This window comes from Rhinolophus sinicus, linkage group LG10 (genome assembly GCF_036562045.2).
Source record: "Rhinolophus sinicus isolate RSC01 linkage group LG10, ASM3656204v1, whole genome shotgun sequence".
Lineage (NCBI taxonomy): Eukaryota > Metazoa > Chordata > Mammalia > Chiroptera > Rhinolophidae > Rhinolophus > Rhinolophus sinicus.
The window spans coordinates 42808029-42826504 of record NC_133759.1 but is presented as its reverse complement, the minus strand read 5'-3'; the positions used below and the strand labels follow the sequence as shown (position 1 = coordinate 42826504).

General features: G+C 44.9%; 1 protein-coding gene across 10 annotated transcripts in view; it reads right to left on the bottom strand.

Moving 5' to 3' along the window:
- ATP2B2 (ATPase plasma membrane Ca2+ transporting 2) overlaps positions 1–18476 on the bottom strand; it is a 360324-nt gene that overhangs the window by 191986 nt on the left and 149862 nt on the right. For 8 of the 10 annotated variants that reach the window (XM_019732636.2, XM_019732642.2, XM_019732643.2 and 5 more), the window contains one exon: positions 5913–6007. The exons of the other annotated variants lie outside the window; for them this stretch is intronic. The gene's annotated coding sequence lies outside the window, so the exon portion shown is untranslated. The remainder of the gene's footprint in view (positions 1–5912; positions 6008–18476) is intronic. 10 annotated transcript variants of the gene reach the window in all.

The window sequence follows — 18476 nt, the reverse complement described above, 5'->3', positions numbered from 1 at the left end:
GTGAGGAGTGCCAGGTTATTTATGCATAAAATGCCTGCCATCTCCAGGCTTTGCCACACAACAGGTAGTGAGGTCCCCACCCTAGAGGTAACCAGGAAGAAATAGAAAAGTTACCAGTCAAGGACTGGATAAAGCTTTTAGCAGTGGGTGGGATTTTTGAGGAGTTATTTAATTCCTTCTAACAATAAGATCCCACAAGTTTTATTATTCTCGGTCTAGTGAAGGAAAGGTGGGTCCCTTCTTAGTTCCCCTACTGACCTTGGGGAGGGCCACCCTAAACCCCAGGCAGGCCAAGGCTGAGAGAGAGGCCTGAGGGAGCTCAGTGACCTTGGGAACGTGGTAGCCTTTGACCCCATTGGATTCAGATGGCGCAAATAGTTTTGAGCAGAGCCCTACCAGGCCCTTCTGTATTGGTTAGCTCAGCACCCCCATGCCGGCCCGAGGCTGGGGCACCTCACTAGTCACCAGAACCACCAGGCCTGTGCAGAGCAGGCAGCAGTTGCTCCAGGTCACACAATAGCTCCTGGCAGAGCAGGCCTGTGGGCGTGGGAGGTTTCCTCTGCCCCTCCAGATGCTGGACTTCCTGGAGGCCCCTCCCAGAAGCCCTACGGAGCTGGCCAGAACCCACCTGGTCCAAATCCCTTGTTTGCAGGGGAGGAAACTGAAGCCCAGAGAGAGAAGAGGGAGCGTGCCTGCTGGTGGCCAGTATCACACAAGGTCCTTAATAGACTTGCCTCATCTGGGAGGTAAGAACTGTCCCTACTTTGCACATGGGGAAACTGAGACTGAAAACGTGTCAAGATTCACCTATGATCACAGAGCTCAGACTGGCAGCGCTGGGATTCGAACCCAGCACATAGCTGTGCTTGTGCCTATTCTGGTGCAGGTGGACCAGCTCTCAGTGCATTGTTCTCAGTAGTCACTGTGGCATTGGAAATATAGGTTGTTGGCTCTCAGTTCAAGTGATGTGGGACCTTTATATTAAGAATGAGGACCTGGGCAAGAAGCGGGAGTGTCTACCAGCAGACCCCTCATCTCTCCTGGCCAAGCTGAGGACGCTGTGGGGTGATGGGCTCGGGGTTCCTTGCACTTCTGGACTTCTGTGTAGGCAGGGACTCAGGAGCGGGTCTCATCCCACAATGAAAGCTGATCAGTTATCTGACAGCACAAAGAGCAACTGGGGTTCTCCCACGGACCTGGAACTCTCAGGAAGCACATTTCCCTCTTTAAGGGACAGACAGAAGCAGCCTTTTGTCCTCACCCTTGAAGATCATTGCTGGGAAAGGCGCTGGTGGCCACAGCCACCACCTGCCCACTAACAGCCCGCTGCATGCCTGCCTCTCCCTCCCCTGTGACCGCCTCCAAGGCTGGGACCCTGGCATCCTGTGTTCCCAGAGTCCAGCACACAGTTGGGCTGACAAAAAGTGTGGGTTCAAACCCATTCACTCTTGACGTAAGATAATTGCCAGAGACCTAGATGGGAGTGTGTGAAGGCCAAGAGTCAATGGGGAATCTTTTGGAAACTAAGGAGTCTGTGATTTCAAGAAGCATGCTGCTTTTTTGGAAAATGATGTAAAATGTTCTTTAAGTCTATTTGAGAAATGTCATGAATAAACTGGCAGCCCATTCAGAATCAGCTTCAAACAATTATGACAGTGTTATCGGTTGAATTGCATCTCTTCCTCTCTCAAATAAATGTGGAAATCCTAACTCCCCCCCACCCCGCCCTGTACCTGTGAATGTGACCTTATTTGGAAATAGGGTCTTTACAGAGGCAAGCAAGTTTATATGAGGTCATTAGGGTGGGCTCTGATCCAATATAACTGCTGTCTTTATAAAAGGGGGGAAAGTTGGGCACAGAGACAGACACGCACAGAGGGAAGGTGGTGTGAAGAGGGAAGCAGAAGCCCAGGAACGCCAAAGACTGCCACCAAAGCTCCAGAAGCTGGGGGAGAGGCCTCCTGGGGCTTGGAAGGAAGCAACCCTGCTGACACCTTGATGTTGGACATCCAGCTTCCAGAGCTGTGGGACAACACGGCTGTTACTTTAAGCCGCCCAGTTTGTGGTGCTTTGTGACGGCAGCCCTAGCAAGTAATACAGAAGGCACACTGCCTATTCCCAGTGCTTGTGTAGTTAGAGAGACCGACATGGTCCCAGAGGAAAGGGGCCTGGGGGCTTCCCAATTTGAGGCAATTGTTCCCCCTGGTGCCGCCAGGAGAACAAAGACCTAGGCCACGTGCTGGATACATCAGATTTTCTCTCCTGCTCAGTCCTGCCAAAGTCTTCAAAAGGAAGGACTTCTTACTCCCATTTTAAAGAATATAAAACTGAGGTGGGACAGCATTTAAACAAGTGCTGAGGACTGCACAGCCAGAGTCTATGAGCAGTGCAGCCAGGTCATCCACACTGAGCCTCACTGCCTCCCAGACGGAACCTGCACAGAAGAGCTTCCTGGAGTTAACAGATTGGTAACAGAGGTTTGGGGTGCACTGATCCAACCTACTGGCTCCATCCCTTGTATTTTGGACTCTGGCTAGGCAGAGGGCGTATGGTTTTCTCCATTCTCTCACTGAGGAAAACAGGAAAGAAGGAAATGTTCCACCTCCCTAAAAGGATAAGGCATTTAAGAAGCCTCAAGGACTTTTAAAGCCCTAGATTGTATAGTGCAAGCTTTCACCTTTTACAGAGCACTTTCACTTGCATTGTCCCCCGGCTGCCAGCACTGCCCCTCAGATGGGGATTGCTGCCCCCCTCTGAGGGGGTCTGAGTTGTTTTGCAACCTGGTGTTAGTTATGCCAGCCTAATACATTGTCCCAATGTGCAAATTCTGCTAATCGGATTTATTTATAAGGAAGGTTGCCTGTAATTTTTACTTAAAAGGGATTTCCACTGAGGATGTTTTGGGTGTTGCTGTGGCACCGAGTTGGAGTAAAACATTTCCCATAAACGTTCTCAGACTCCATTAACCTCTCTCAGTTCATTTTCTCTCTGGATGTTCTGAAGGGATTTCCCCATTCCCTGCTCGAGGAGGTGATAGTTCTCTACTCAGGCCGTGATGGCTCATCTCAGCGGTTGCAGGCAGGTCAGTCTCCGGGAGGCCCTCTGCTTTGGCCCCTGGGGAGCCAGGAGACTCTGGGGAGGCCAGTTCGGCCCTTCATGGCCGCCCATGACTCCAGGAGGGCCTGCCCGGATTCGCATGCCTACCCACACCCCAAGCCCCGCCCAGACAGGATGCTGTTGAATGCCTGTGAGCAAGTGGCCAAGAGCCCAGACTTGGAAACACAGACCTCACTTTCCTTTCCTCCACTTCCACTGCATTTTGCTAAAAAACTGTACTCTGGAGTCAGACCTCCTGGGTTTGAATCCCACCTAGGGTAAGTGGGTTAGCACTCGGTGCGTCAGTTTTTGCTTTTGTAATATGGGGATAGTGGTTGTGCCTACCTCATGGGGCTGTTGTGAAGACTAGATGATTAATATTTTTAAAAGCACTTAGCATAGGGCCTGACACACATCCAGAATTGTATTAAGTGACTGCTATCATTACTGCTATTGTTGGTATTAATTTATTCAGCCAACATGGATCGAGGCCCATACGTGTGGAGTCAAGATGGACTAACTTTGCTACTTACTTGCTGAACTACCCTGGGCATTTTACTCAACCTCTCTGTGCCTTGGCTTCCTCTTCTGTGAAATGGGAACAGTGAAAATATGCATGTCACAGGCTGGTGGTGAGGATCAGGGCACATCCTGGCTCATGGGAAGCGCTTAGTAAAGCTGAGGTACTGTTACCATCGTTGATGTCATTGGTGTTACTGTGATGCCTGGGTCAGGCCAGGCCCTCCACAGCTGCCCTGGAGAAACTCGTGATCATGTTGGACAGATCTACTAGCATTTGGGGACCGGGCAGCCCCTCCCGTGCCTTCCCTATATTCTCCCTGACCACCCCCAGGATTCCAGACCCAGACCTTTGACCCAGCCCTTCCTGGCGTATGGAGCCATACGCCCGTCACCCCTGGTCCTCTCCCAGCTGAGAGGGATATTTTGCAAACATTCAAATTGCTAGGAGCCTCCAATAGCTCTGCCACTGCACACAGATTATAACTCATACTCTGCGTGGGGTCCCTCTAGGCCTGGTGCGATCAGCCCTGGGCAGGCATTCCTCTGCCCTCACCACCTGGTGGGGCCCTCGCTCACCATTCTCCAGGCTCCTGCCTTCCTTGCTTTTCCTCAACCCCACTGCACCTCCCATCTACTGGGAACGCTCGCACTCACCCTGGATCTCTGCAGGGCTGGCTGCTTCTAACAGTGAGACGGCGCAGTTACCTGCCACCCACTGCTCCCCACCCTGCCACCCATTTTGTTTTCTTTACGGTGCTTGTCATGCCCTGCAGCCATCTTCTTTATTTGGTCACCTGTCTGCTGGAGTGTCAGCACCATGAGGACAGGGTCTCCTTTGTTTCATTCTGAGGGTCTCCCAGGGGCGAATAAAAGCACAACAGCGACTGTGCATAGCGGGTGCATAATAAACACTCGTAAACAAACAAACCCGGCTCCAAGCATCCTTTACGGAAGACATAATGCATCTTTGTTATTACGTAATAAAAGAGGTTGAACCCCACGGTGAAAATTCCACTACAGGAAGCCTTTCACCCATCTCAGGAGGAGGAGAGCGGAGATGTCGCCTCCTTCTCTGGTGGATGGCTCATAGATGGCTCTCCTCAACCTCCTTCCCTACCCACGCTTGTCAAAAGCTGCTGGGTTTAAAGGCCCATGTTTCTGTTCCATATTATCAATTGTTTAATATTCAAGAGATGGCATTAAATAAATATGTGAGCAATTATGTAATGTGTTTGGAAACAATCTGGTTAGTCTCAAAGTGCTTGGGTGATAAACAAAAGTTCAGCGAAGCAAGAGGTCTGGGTGATCTCTGAGGGGGGACGGAGGCACGTGGCCAGCTGCCCGTCGGCTCCCTCCCTGGTTTGGTCTGTAGTTACTCATCTTCCCGGCCCTGGCAGGGTAGGCAGCGAGCTCAGAATCATGGAGTTGTGTCCTGGCTCTCCCACCTCCTGGCTGGGGAGTGACTTCTCTCTGGTCTCAGTCTGCCCATCTGTGAAAGGGCTAACACTGCCTCCTGGGAATGTCAGATGAGATGATGATTCTCAGCTTAGGCCCAGAGGATGGTTTTGTGAAAGGTAAGTTGGGTCTGATGCCGAAAAAAGAGCAGTGTGAGCTCTGGTCCCCCCCAGGGATGGGAATGGGGATACAGGGCATGGACTTCAAGGTTCATAGATACATAATGCAAGGTAGACTGAGCAGGGCAATGACAGAGGCCCAAAGAAACGGCTTCGGGAGCACAGAGGAAGATGTGCCTAAGCCCAGCTAGGAGACAGAGAAAGCGCTCAGAGCTGTCAGATGGGCTGGCTTTGGAAGAATGAGTAACATTTTGACCCCAGAGAGAGGAGTGCCACATTTAACTAACATGCATTAGGCACCTAGCATGTCTATTCATTCAACAAGCATTTATTAAGCACCCATTATGTTCCAGCTACTCTGCTAAGCACTTTACATGAGTCATCTTTGCTTGACCTTCACAAGGAGAGGCTGTGCTGTCCCCATTTAACAGATGAGAGAACTGAGACTCAGTTCACTGTGCAACGTGATGCTGTCCTCCTTCTTTGCATTCTGTGTCATACTCCCTATGCAAACGCAAAAGGGACGTGTGGGAATTTCCCCAAAGCAGTATAAGGGAGCATGCATAATTCTTGTGTCCCTGCCAGAGTGGCAGAGGAAAGGCAGTTGCTGTCAAACCTCCCTTTCCTGCTCAGCTGACCATCCATTAGCAGCCCCCTCACAGCGCTCTCTTCCCAGATCTACCCCACCCCCAGCCCAAGTAAAACCCATCTCCAACTCACCCCTCCACGTGTTCTGCTTAAATGGAAGGCGTCAGGGTTTGGAAAATGGAGCCCATGTCTTGCTGGCTCTGGGGACTGGGTGATGAAGTTCAGCTCTGGAAAAGGGTAGATGGCATTGATTAGGGGTGGTGACTCAACAGGGACATGGGTCAGGAAGGAGCAGGAAGGGATGGGTGGTGTGGAGTGTCCCCTATGTTCTGGCATGGGGCTGGGGCCAGAGTTGGATGGGGATGGAGACAGAAGAGAAGCAGGGATGTCCCTTCTCCCTCCCTCCCTCCTAGAAGCTAACCCAGCCACATGGGGACACAGCCCGGCCTTCCCCCATCAAGATTTGCCAGGTGGGCTTCACCCTTCCCGGGCCCTGTCTGAAGAGAGCAGGTCCATATGCCGGCAGGGGTGTCAAGATGGGGTCTCTGTGTCCTTTGTCTGCTGGCCGGTGTGGCCTGCAAGGGCAGAGGGAGTGTACAGGGTGGTCATGGGTGAGTGCTCTGGAGAGACAGAGGCCCTGGGCCAGGTGGCTTAACCTTTCCGAGCCGCCTTTCCCCATTTGTAGGATAGAGATAATCATACCTCGTTTTACAAGTGCTCGAGTGTGTGTAGGTCTATGCAACTGTAATCACGTGTGTAGTTACATGTACCCACCACGACAAGATACAGAATTGTTCTATCAGCACAAGCTTTCTCTGCGCCCCCTTATAGTCACACCCATTCCCTCCCCACCTCACCCCTAAACCTTGGTCATCATGACTCTGTTCTCCATATCTATAATATTGTTCTTTCTATAAATGGAATCATGCTTACATGTAACCTCTGGGATTGGCTTTTCTCACTCAGTATAATTCTTTGGAGATTCATCATGTAGCTGTGTGTACCAATAGTTGATTTCTTTTTATTGTTGAATACTATTTCATGGTATGGATGCACCACAGTTTTTTAAATCATTCATCCACTAAAGAACATCTGGGTTATTTCCAGTTTTTGGCTATTATGAGTAAAGTTGCTATAAACATTTGTGTACAGGTATTTTGTGTGAACATACATTGTTCATTTGTTTGGGATAAATGCCCAAGAGTGCAATCAATTGTTGGGTCCCATGGTAGTTGTGTGTCTAGCCGTTTGTTTGTTCCGGAGTGGCTGTACCATTTACATTCCCAAGAGCAATGTTTGAGTCATCCAGTTTTTCAGCATCCTTGCCAGTATTTGGTGTTATTTTTTTATTTAGCCATTGTGATGGATTGTAATACCTCACTGTGGTTTTAACTTGCATGTCTCTAATGCCTAATGATGTTCAACATCTTTTCATGTGCTTATTTGCCATCTATATATGCTCTTTGGAGAAATGTCTCTTCATGACTTTTGTCCATTTTTAAATTGGATTGTTTGATTTTGTTTTTACTGTTAAGTTTTCAGGTGATATATATATATATATATATATATATATATATATATATATATATATATATATATATATATATATATATCAGTACTTTGGCAGATTTTGTGGCTTGCAAATACTTTCCCTCTGTCTGTAGGTTGTTTTTTTCATCCTCTTAATAGAGTCTTTCACAGAGCACAAGCTTTTAATTTTGGCTCAGTCCAATTTATCATTTTTTTCCTTTACGGATCACGCTTTTGGTGTCAAGTCTAAGAACTCTTTGCTTAGCACTAGATCTACACGTCATCTCTATGTCAAACCACACAGTTTTGGTTTCTATGTAATAAATCTTGAAATCAGGTAGCCTGACTCTTTTCAATTTATTCTTCTTTTTCAAAATTGTTTCAGCTATTCTATCTCCTTTGCCTTTCCCATATACACTTCAGAATATTTTCTATATTTACAAAAATTTTGCTGAGATTTTGGTAAAAATTATAGAGAACTGAAATCTTTACAATGTTCAGTCTTCTAATCCATGAACACATTATGTCACTTCATTTGTTTAGATATTCTTTTATTTCTTTCATCAGTGTTTTGTAGTTTTCAGTATACAAATGTTGTACATGTTTTGTTAAATTTACACCTATGTATTTCATTTTTTGAATGGATATAAGTGGCATTGTACTTCTAATTTTGGTGTCCACATGTTCTTTGCTAATATACAGAAATACAATAGATTTTTCTACAATTATCTTATAGCCTGCAACCGTCCTGAACTCACTTACTAGTTCTAGGAAGTCTCTTTCTCTCGCTCATAGATTCTTTGGTTTTTTTTTTGTTTGTTTGTTTTGTTTTTGTAGAGAATGAAAGTTATCTGCAAATAGAGGCATTTTTATTTCATCCTTTCCAATCTGTATGCTTTGTCTTGTCTTATTGCACTGGCTAGTACTCCCAGTACTATTTCAATATAAGTGGTGAGAGTTGACCTCTTGCTAAATTTAGGGGAAAGCATTTAGTTTTATAACCATTAAGTATTATGTTAGATGTAGTTTTTATAGATGTTCTTTAAAAACGTTTCCTTCTATTCCAATTTTTCTGAGCATTATATCATAAATGGGTGTTGAATTTTATCAAATGCTTTCCCTTAATTGATGAATATGATCATATGAATTTTATTCTTTAGCCCATTAACATGGTGGATTATACGAACTGATTTTTAAATGATGTTGAGTCAAACTTGCATTCCTGGAATAAACCCTGGTTGGTCATCAGGCATAATTGTTTTTACACATTGTTGTATTCTGTTTGTTAATGTTTCATTAAAGATTTTCACATCTATATTGATGAGGGATGCTGGCCTGTAGTTTTTACTTTTTATACTGTCAGTCTGATTTTGAATCAGGGTAATGCTAGATTCATGAATTGAACTGGAAAGTGTCCCTTTCTCTTTCATTTACTAAAAGATATCATGTAGAATTGGTGTTCATTTTTTAAACATTTGGTAAAATTCTCCAGTGAAATTATCTGGTCTGGGGATTTAATATAATATGTTAATTTTTTTTTTTTTTTGTCATTCTCATTTTTTTTTTCATTTTTTTTTAAATTTTATTAGTTTCAGGTGCACAAGACAAAGCAAAACTTAGACATTTATCATTTATATCCCTCACACTGTGTGAACCCCTCTCCCCCTATCCACTATCCCTCTGACCTCGCACAGAGCCAATACATTTCCACTGTCTCTATTCCTAATGCTGTACTCCGCTTCCTGTAACAATATACATACAAATATATAAATATACATACATATATATATTTATAATATGTTAAATTTTAAGTTTACACTTTTATTTTTTTGTTTTCTGTTTGTTCTTTCTACACACACATACAACCACATATAAAAGTATTACAATTTTTGCTTCAACTGTCAAACATAATTTAAAAAGCTCAAGTGGAGAAAGAACGTCTATTGCATTTACCCATATTTTTGCTTACCAGATTCTTTTTTTTTTCATTCCTGATGTTTGAAGATTCCTCCCCCCCTTATAAAATACAAAGATTCCTTTTTTTTTTATTAGTTTCAGGTGTTCAAAACAATGTAATAGTTAGACATTTACCCCAAAGATTCATTTTTAAAAATGGTTTCCTTTCTGTTTTTAAAACTTCTTTTAGCATTCTTTTAGGGTAGATTTTCTGGCAACAAATTCTCTTAGTTTTCCTTCATTTGAAAATGTCTTAATTTTCCTTTAATACCTGAAGGATATTTTTGTTGGACATAAGATTCTTACTTGACAGTTCCTCTCTTTCAGAATTTGAAAAAATAATGTACCACTTCCTTCTAGCCTCCATGGTTTCTGATGAGAAATCCACTATCCTTCAAATTGTTTACCCTCTATAGGTGAGTAGTCATTTTATCTCACTGCTTCCAAGATTTTTATTTTGTTTTAAGTTTTCAAATGTTTAAGTATTTTATGTGTTAGTGTAGATTTCTTTAGCTTTATCCTCTTTGGAGTTTTCTAAGCTTCATGAATCTGTAGGTTTATGGCTTTTTATTATTATTATTTATTTATTTATTTTGCCGAATTTAGGAAATTTTCAGCCATTATTTTGTTAAGTATTTTTTTCAGCACCATTCTCTTTTCATCTCTTTCTAGAAGTTTAATGACATACACATTAGATCTTTTTTATAGTCCCACAAATCCTTGAGGCTCTGCTCATTTTTTAAGTCTGTTTTTTCTCTGTTATTCAGATTAGATAATTTCTATTGTACTATTTCCAGGTCAATGATTTTCTCCTCTGTCCCCTCCAGTCTGCTGTTAAGCACATCACTGAGCTTTTTTTTGCTGTTGTTAATTACAATATCATATTTTTTAGTCCTAAAATTTCCATGTGGTTCTTCTCTATGTCTTCTGTTTCTTTGATGAGACTTTCTAATTTTTTATTTGTTTCAAGTCTGTTCATAACTGTTCCTTGAAGCATTTTTATGATAGCTGCTTTTAAACCTTTGTCAGATAATTCCAACATCTCTGTCATCTCAATGTTGTTATTTATTGATTATCTTTCTGTCATTCAGCTTGAGATCTTAGTTCTTAGTATAAGTAATTTTCAATGGCAACCTGGGCATTTGGAGTATTATGTTATGAGCTTTTCAATCTTATTCAAGCCTTCCATTTCAGCCGACTTCCTCTGACATTACTCCAGTAGAAGAAGGGGATGGGCAGGAAATCCAGCTCCCCATTAGGCCCCCAGTGATACCTCCCTGGCTTGGAAAGGTAAGAGTACCTTGCTCCTACTCCCACAGTGCTCTCCACTAACATCACAGGGGGTGGGGGTGAGAGCTTGTTACCATCCAATGGGGAATGAAAGTCCTGGCTCCCTACTTGGCCTTCTCTGACACCACTGCAGTGGAGGATTTGCGGTACCTCATTATAGTCTGATGAAAGTGGAAGTCCAGTTTCTCCACTGGATCATTGCTGGTGGGGGTGGGGCCGCAATCTTTTCTGTTATGTTTGGCTGGAGTAGCAAATTCTGTCTAGAAGTGCCTGTTTTGCTAGGCTGCCCCTTTCCTTGTTCTTTAACTAGAGAGTGCAGGCTTTTGTTGGTGTTTCCTTTGCTTAACCATCAGCATTTCCTCATTTCTGGCTTCTTCAGCTCCAACTCTGGAACACAGGAGGCAAAAAGAAAACCCAGGAACTTACTACTATGCTGTTTCTTGGGTCTTCAGGTCCCTAGTAAGTCTGTCCTCTCTTTAGCTTTCAGAGTTTTCTAATGTTTGTTTTATATATAAGGTGCAAGGGTTTTAGTTGCACTTAGGAAGAGGAATAGAGAGAAGTACCTCTATCCCATCTTCACGGAAGCAGAAGTCCACCGGAAGACCTTTTAACAAGTGCTTCCTAGCTCCCTGGAGTTTTCCAGAATCACCTCTATCTTCTTGACGTTGCTAATCAAATCAGATTTTCTGAAATGCTTGTTATTTCTCATGAGCTTCTGGCTTTCTACACGATGCAGGTGAGTGCATACCTGTCCAGTAGAAGACAATGGGCTATTTGGAATTTTAGGAGGCCTTTTCTTTTCAAAGCCGTCGATGTGATGATGGGAAACTTGGAGCAGAGCCTCCAAAATGTCTATTTGTTAAAACTAGAAATCCAGCTCGGCATCTCTTTCAGTACCTCCAGGACTAGCCCTTGCAAGGTCTCTTCAGGGGAACAGAAGGATCTGAGTAGTGTTTCTAATCATAAATGGCTTAAGCCAGAATGTGAAATTTCATAACTTTGTCTCATTCCCCAGCGCTGCTGGTTCCTCCCGGGCTGTGCATCACCATTTATGAGGCTCTCAAGGCTGGGCCTCATTTCCTCCCCTCCCCAGCTCTGGGAGGCAGGAAGCAACTACTATTCTTTTTGTGTAAAGTGTCTGGCTTCCAGAGGGCAGTGATTTGTCCAGGGCCACTTAGTTACACAATGGCAGAGCCTGGGTCACACCATGGTCTTGTGACTCTGTCCCCAATGTTATTTTCTAGGCTGTACACTGCCTGGCTCCAAATTTTCTCTGTATTTTTATCTAGGCCAGCGGTTCTCCAAGTGTGATCCACGTGCCCCAGAGGGTTCCTGAGACCCTTGCAGGGGGTCTGTGATGTCAAAGTCGATTTTCTAATAACACTAGTATGTTATTTGCCACCTTCACTAGGTTGATATTTACACTGCTGGTACAAAAGCAATGGTGAGTAACCCCGCTGGTGGCCTAGCCCGAATCAAGGGAGTGACACCAAACAGTACCAGCAGTCATTGCATCCTTCATCACCACACAGTTGCAGGGAACCAAAAAAATGCTAGCTTCACTTAGGAATGTCCTGGGAAAAGCAGTAAAAAGGATTAGATTAAATCTTGACCCTTGAGAACACAAAACTGGAAGCATGCACGGAGTTGGAAGAAAAGCTCTTGTACGATGGCTTGAGTTGCGAGCTGAATTAGCCTCTGTTTTCACGAATGCCATTTTTACATAAAAAATAACTGACAAATGATGGTTATTCAGACTTGTGCATTTGGCAGACATATTCTCAAAAATGAACAAAGTAAGCTTATTGCTTCAAGGAAAACAACTGACAATATAAAATTGTTGCCAATGATAAAATTTGAGCTTTCAAAGAGAAAATCAGAATTTTGGGAATCTTTATCTGCTATTGTGCAACTGACAGCTTCCTAACACGTAACGTTTCTGATGAGGTCAGTGGTGAGATAACAAACATGATTTTTAAAAATCTTGTATAATAAAATGTGTAAACATTTGAAAGAGCTGTGTAACTCGGTGAGCCAGCATTTTTTTAAATGACTGATGCATGATGTCACAAAAGTATGTTTGGGTAAAAGGTTCATCAAAGTGTAAGAGAAAAATGGATTTTAATGTACATGAGGAAAAATTCATTGACATGGCTTCAGAGTCTTCATGGCAACCAATTTTTAAGACGCTATCTGTTATGGGCTGAATTGTGTCCCCTCTACAATTCACATGTTGTAGTCCTAAACCCTAACACCTCAGGATGTGACTGTATCTGGAAATAAGGCCTGTAAAGAGGTGATTAAGGTCAAATGAGGTCATTGGGGCATTAGGGCGGGGCCCTAGTGGAATCTGACCGGTGTCCTCTCAGTAGAGGAGATGTGGACACACAGAGACAGTAAGGATGTGGGTGCACAGAGAAAAGAGCATGTGAGGACGTGGTGAGAAGACACCATCCAAGAACCAAGGAGAGAGGCCTCAGAAAAAAGCAACCCTGGGGCGGCCGGTTAGCTCAGTTGGTTAGAGTGCGGTGCTGATAACACTGAGGTAGTCGGTTCAATCCCTGCATGGGCCACAGTGAGCTGTGCCCTCCTTAAAAAAAAAGAAAAGGAAAGAAAAGAAAAAAAGCAACCCTTTTGACGCCTTGCTCTTGGACATCAAACCTCCAGAACTGTGAGAAAATATGTTTCTGTTGTTTAAGCCTCCCGGTCTGTGGTACTTTGTTATGGCAGCCCAGGAAACTAATACACTATCACTTGTTGAGTTTGGGTGTAGTACCAAAGAATAATATCTACAACTATCTGAAAAGGTTATTAAAATGCTTCTCTCTTTGCCAACCACAGATCTCTGTGATGCTGGAATTTCTTCATATAAATTAACCAAAACATCGTGTGGCAACAGATTGGATGCAAAAGCAGATGAAAATCCAGCTGCCTTCAATTAAGTCATTAAAGAGATTTGTAAAAATATAAAACATTACTTTTTTCACTAATTGGAACATATAGTTATTTTTCATAAAATATGTTGTATATGCTACCATAATGGGTTTATTATTGTTATTTTTAAATGAATTAATAAATATTAAAATTTCAGTTTTAATTTCTCACATGGTAAATATGGGGAGACAGTGTTCACATAAGCAAAACCTTTTGGGGTTCTCAATCACTTTTAAGAGTGTAAAGGGTCCTGAGACAGAAAGTGTGAGAATAGCTGATGGAGGTCAGTAATTCCCACACCTGGGTTAATCAGATATGACTGTCAAGATGCCTAGTGTCTGTCCTTTAATTGAGCTCATGTTTCTTAATAACTTGCTTGGTTAAAACTTAAACACATTTATTTTAAGAAGAAACTTTGTCACTACCATCAGTGGAAAACCAATGCCACTCACCACAAGTAAAACATGACTGCAACAAATAAATGCAATGGGATGTCTCCGTTTAGTGGACCTGATTGCCCCCGTAAAGCCCTGAGCTCCGAGTCAGCTTGCTCTATGCTCAGAATTTAGCCAAATGTTTAGGGGGGATGAGGCTGTAATTAAAGATACACTAGTTCCAGACAGAACTTTTTGCCTTGATGTGACCTGAAAAACTGAAGAACGGAAAATGGACTAGTTTCCCCATCAGGTGGTGGCTGTTGTTGCATGCCACCTACTATGCTCCTACGTGCCATCAGAGGCTCACGCCCCACACTTAGGGATGCTCAGATCCAACAGCACCGAGGCTGAAAGTAGGGGAGCTGCTCCCTTCATAAACCCTGCTTCTATCTCCTTGAAGGCGCTCACAAGCCCACGATCACCGACCTTGGCAGCGAGGCTTGAGAAATGGTGCACTCTAGCTCAGGCAAGCCCACGAGATGTTGTTTGTTGCAGTTCTAGAAATCAAATCAGTTCCTGGCCTGCAGACACCTCAACTCAAGCTTGTGCGTGCACCACTTCTGATTCCATCCCCTCCCAAATCTGCTTTCCCTCCTGTGTTCCTTTTCTAGGTAAATGGCACCATGACCAAGAATGTTCCCAGAAACATGGTGCGCAAGAGCTGAATGCTGGAAACAACCCACACGTCCACCAGCAGGAGGATGAATCAACAGACTGTGATGTCTTCGTGCCAGGGAATATTATACAGCAATGAGAATACAACAGCTCCAGCTGCAGCCACCACATGGAGGAGTCTGAGAAACATAATGCTGCGTGGAAGAAGCAAGTTTCAGAAAGTTGCAGACTGTGTGATGCATTTAAAAGAAACTAAAACAAAAGCAAAACTAAACAATAGGTGGTGTAAGCACACACACACACAAGATAAAAATGTTTAAGAAAAAAAGGCACAGGGGAATTCTCTGTACTTTCTGCTCAATTTTGCTGGGAACCTAAAACTGCTCTAAAAATACAGTCTATAGGGAAAAGAAGCAAGGAAATGATAAACACAGGATGGTTGTTTCCTCTGGGAGAGGCAGGGGGTTGGGATGGGGATACTCACACAGGAACAGACAAATGATTGGTGATGTTCTAGTTCTTGGGTTGGATTGTGGGTCTATGATATATACATATATATATACACTGTATTATTAAACTAGCAATGTATGCTACATAATTTCTTTTGTATGTATCAAATATAATACTAAAAATATAATAAGAGAAAAATGTGCAGTCTCTGAGCCCGTAGTTTTTCTTCTTAAGAACCTATCTAAAAGAAATGATTGGAACTGCAAACAATATTTCAGTCATAAAGACGTTCATCACAGTGTTTTTCCTTTTAAATCACAGCAATAATTCGGACACAATCTAAATGTGCAATCCTAGGGGATTAGTTAATTACTGAGAAGTCATAAAACAGAAAATATGCATCTATCAAAAATCATGTTTTCAAATAATTTTGAATGACCCAGGAAAAAAAAATTAATAACCTTGAGTGAAAAATGCAGAGTACAGAATGGAAATAAAATAGGATCTCAATCTTCCTGACCCCAATAAGAAGCTTATTATATTTATAGTATAGATAGAAAAAAGATATAATGTTGAAAGATATAACATTGAAAGATATAGTGCTCCCCAAATGTCAACATTGGTGGGATTAAGGTTGTTCCTTCTTCGACAAAATGTCTAGCTATTTACCCATTTTCTACAGTAAACACGCAGGAAAACACTAGCACATGGCACATTAGTACAGGAATATCGGCTTGTCCATCTCCCAGCGCGCTCCCAGCCCTCTCTCCTAAATCATTATCCAACTGTCCTTGAGGCTGAAGATTACTGTCTGATAAGCCCCCATCAACCTGACTCCACCAGGGGACAAGAGATGGAGGGAAGGAGGCAGCAGACAGCACTCAGCACACCCTGTCCTTCCCAGCCTTCAGTCTCCGGACTGAAGCTCCCATCAGGAACCCCTCCCACCCCACCTTGGCCATCTCAGCCCAATCCCTTCTTCCCTAGGCCCATCTCACCCAGCTCCTCTGTGTAGGGTCACCTACTGAGAATGGAGGAAGGGACCAGGTCCCCTGGGCTTTGCGTGATTCTGCCCAGCCACCAGCCTCTCCACACGGCGGGCCACTCAGCCCTTATATGGGGGCATGAAGGGACAGCACCTTGGACAGTTCCACTTCAGGCCCTGACTTGGGACCTTCCAGGGACTCCTCCCTCCTGAGGTCCCCACTTTCCCATCACTTCCTCTCCCGAGATAGAAATCAGCCCCCAACCCCCCCCCCCGACCATACCTTCATCCTCTCTCACTATGAAGCCACCTGCTTATCAGATTGATGAGGGATGGCCTATTGACATTATTGCCCCATTTTACGAATGGGGAGACTGAGGCTTTTAGGGGGGTAAGAACACATATCTGAGGGTGGCCAAGCCAGGAGGTGTGGCTCCCCAAACCAGTAAGTTCTGCTGCCCCATGCTCCAGACCTGATGTCCCCCATCAGCAATGCACTTGTGCGATGGCCTCTGAGTCAAAAATAAACCGAGGCTCAGTTCTGCTGAGCCATCTGCCACACACTAACTCAGAGGCAGAGATATTGACTTGCTGCAGAAGGGAACATGCCTGCAGCCGGGACCTGAGCAGCAAGAGGCCTGCACCCTCCCAGGCTTCCCTGGCTGGGGGCTGGTCAATTATATGGGCATGGGGATGGGAGAGGTGCTCGGAGCAGAGTGGGGGGCAGAGGGGCCAGTGGGGGGCAGAGGGGCTCTTGGCATATGTGGGGGAGAGCTGTGGGCAGTGAGTCCGTGGGCCAAAGCTGACTGCCATTGAGGCTGGGTGGCCTTGGGCAAGTCCTCTCCCTTCCCCAGGCCTCGGTTTCTCCACCACAAGGCGGTGGAACATATGGTTCTTTCAAAGCCTGACAAAGTCATATTCTGTGGCTGCAGGTCTTAGGGGGCTGCCTTCATATTCCTGGTCCTTTGGGGGTGACAACAGCCGATGGGGAGGGGAGAGGATTCTTAGAGAGAGAGGAACTGGCTGGTCCAATGTCACACCATTCCTCACAACAACGACGTCAACAACAATGGTAATAATACTCCCCTACCCAAAAGATGTCGGCAGCTTACATCTCCCAAAGCCCGTCATTTCATTCACAGTCCCCATTTTATAGATGAGGACACATAATCAGAGAGGGAGAGAGAGTAGCCAAAGGCCACACAGCGGGCCCATGGCCGGGAGGTCAGATCCTTGTTCTCATGCATTTGTTTCATGAAACGTCTACATTTTCAACCTCCAAGAAGCTGCAGGCATGGACTTACCAGTCACCTGTCCAGGGAAGCTGAAGCCCCTTGTAAGCAAATCACCTTGCACCACAGGTGGGAAGGAGTCCCCACACATGCAATTTCTCAGTTTAGCCATTTGCTGAACATGTTTCCTGTGCTACATAAACAATCACTAAGCATCCCAGCCGGAGGGTTTGCCTAATGCCCTTCCCATGTATGACGCCCACCCTGAAAGCAGCTGGAAGGAGCACTGGGTGAGGGGTGCAGTCTCGGCACTGCCCCCAAAGCCATGTGCCCTGGGACGAGGCCCCCTCTGTAAAGTGAGGGGATTGAACAAGGCAGCTCTCGGGGTCCTCACTGCTCCAGGCAATGTGTGTCTACCATTCCTCATTCACCTTCTGTCAGCCAGGAGGGCTCATGAATGCTGGATGGCTCGGACCATGATGGCTATGCTCATTGCTGTACCCGGGCCCTGGCACTCAGTAGGACCACATCCCTGCTTGTAGATTGGTGACAGGGTTCTAAGGAGCAAATCCCAAGGGCTTCTGTTTTATGTCACACAGAGGGAAAAGGCCCCTCGAGGCTGCCACTCACTGTGTGCTTACTATGTGCCAGAGCTTGTTCTCCACGTGGATTAAGGAACTACTGACGCTAAGAGAGCAGAGATGCTATGGGCAGAGACCCTGCCCATCACCCCCCAGAGCTAACTAACGACTGTGGTACAATTGCCCCCACAGCATCTGCACCTCTTTGCCTGACGGCCTTCCCTGGTGGGCAAGCTCTAGAGAAGTAACAACATGGGAGTCGGTATAGCACTGTGAGCTGTGGGCTGTCCTCCCAGCGTCCCCAGCGCCATCGAGCCCATTGCCCACAGTGGTGATTAACTTGCCTGAAAACATCTCCTTCTTCTTGTTTCACTTGTCCACCCTCCTACCAGCCTTCCTGTACCTCCACATAGATTCCTTGCACTTGGATTGCTGCCACGTGGCCTGCTTCCGGGAGAATGCAGCCAGAGAAAGGAAGGCACTGCTATTATCCCATTTTGATGGGGGTGAAGCTGATGCTCAGAGACGTGACTTTCCCAGGGTAACACGGAAAGTCCAGACCTGAAGCCAAGCCCACGTACACTCAGACGTTTTGTTTAATCAACACATATACCAGAAAGAAAGAACTAAGAGTAAGATTGAGAGTCTAATTTAAGAATGGCCATAGGAGAATATTAATTAACTTC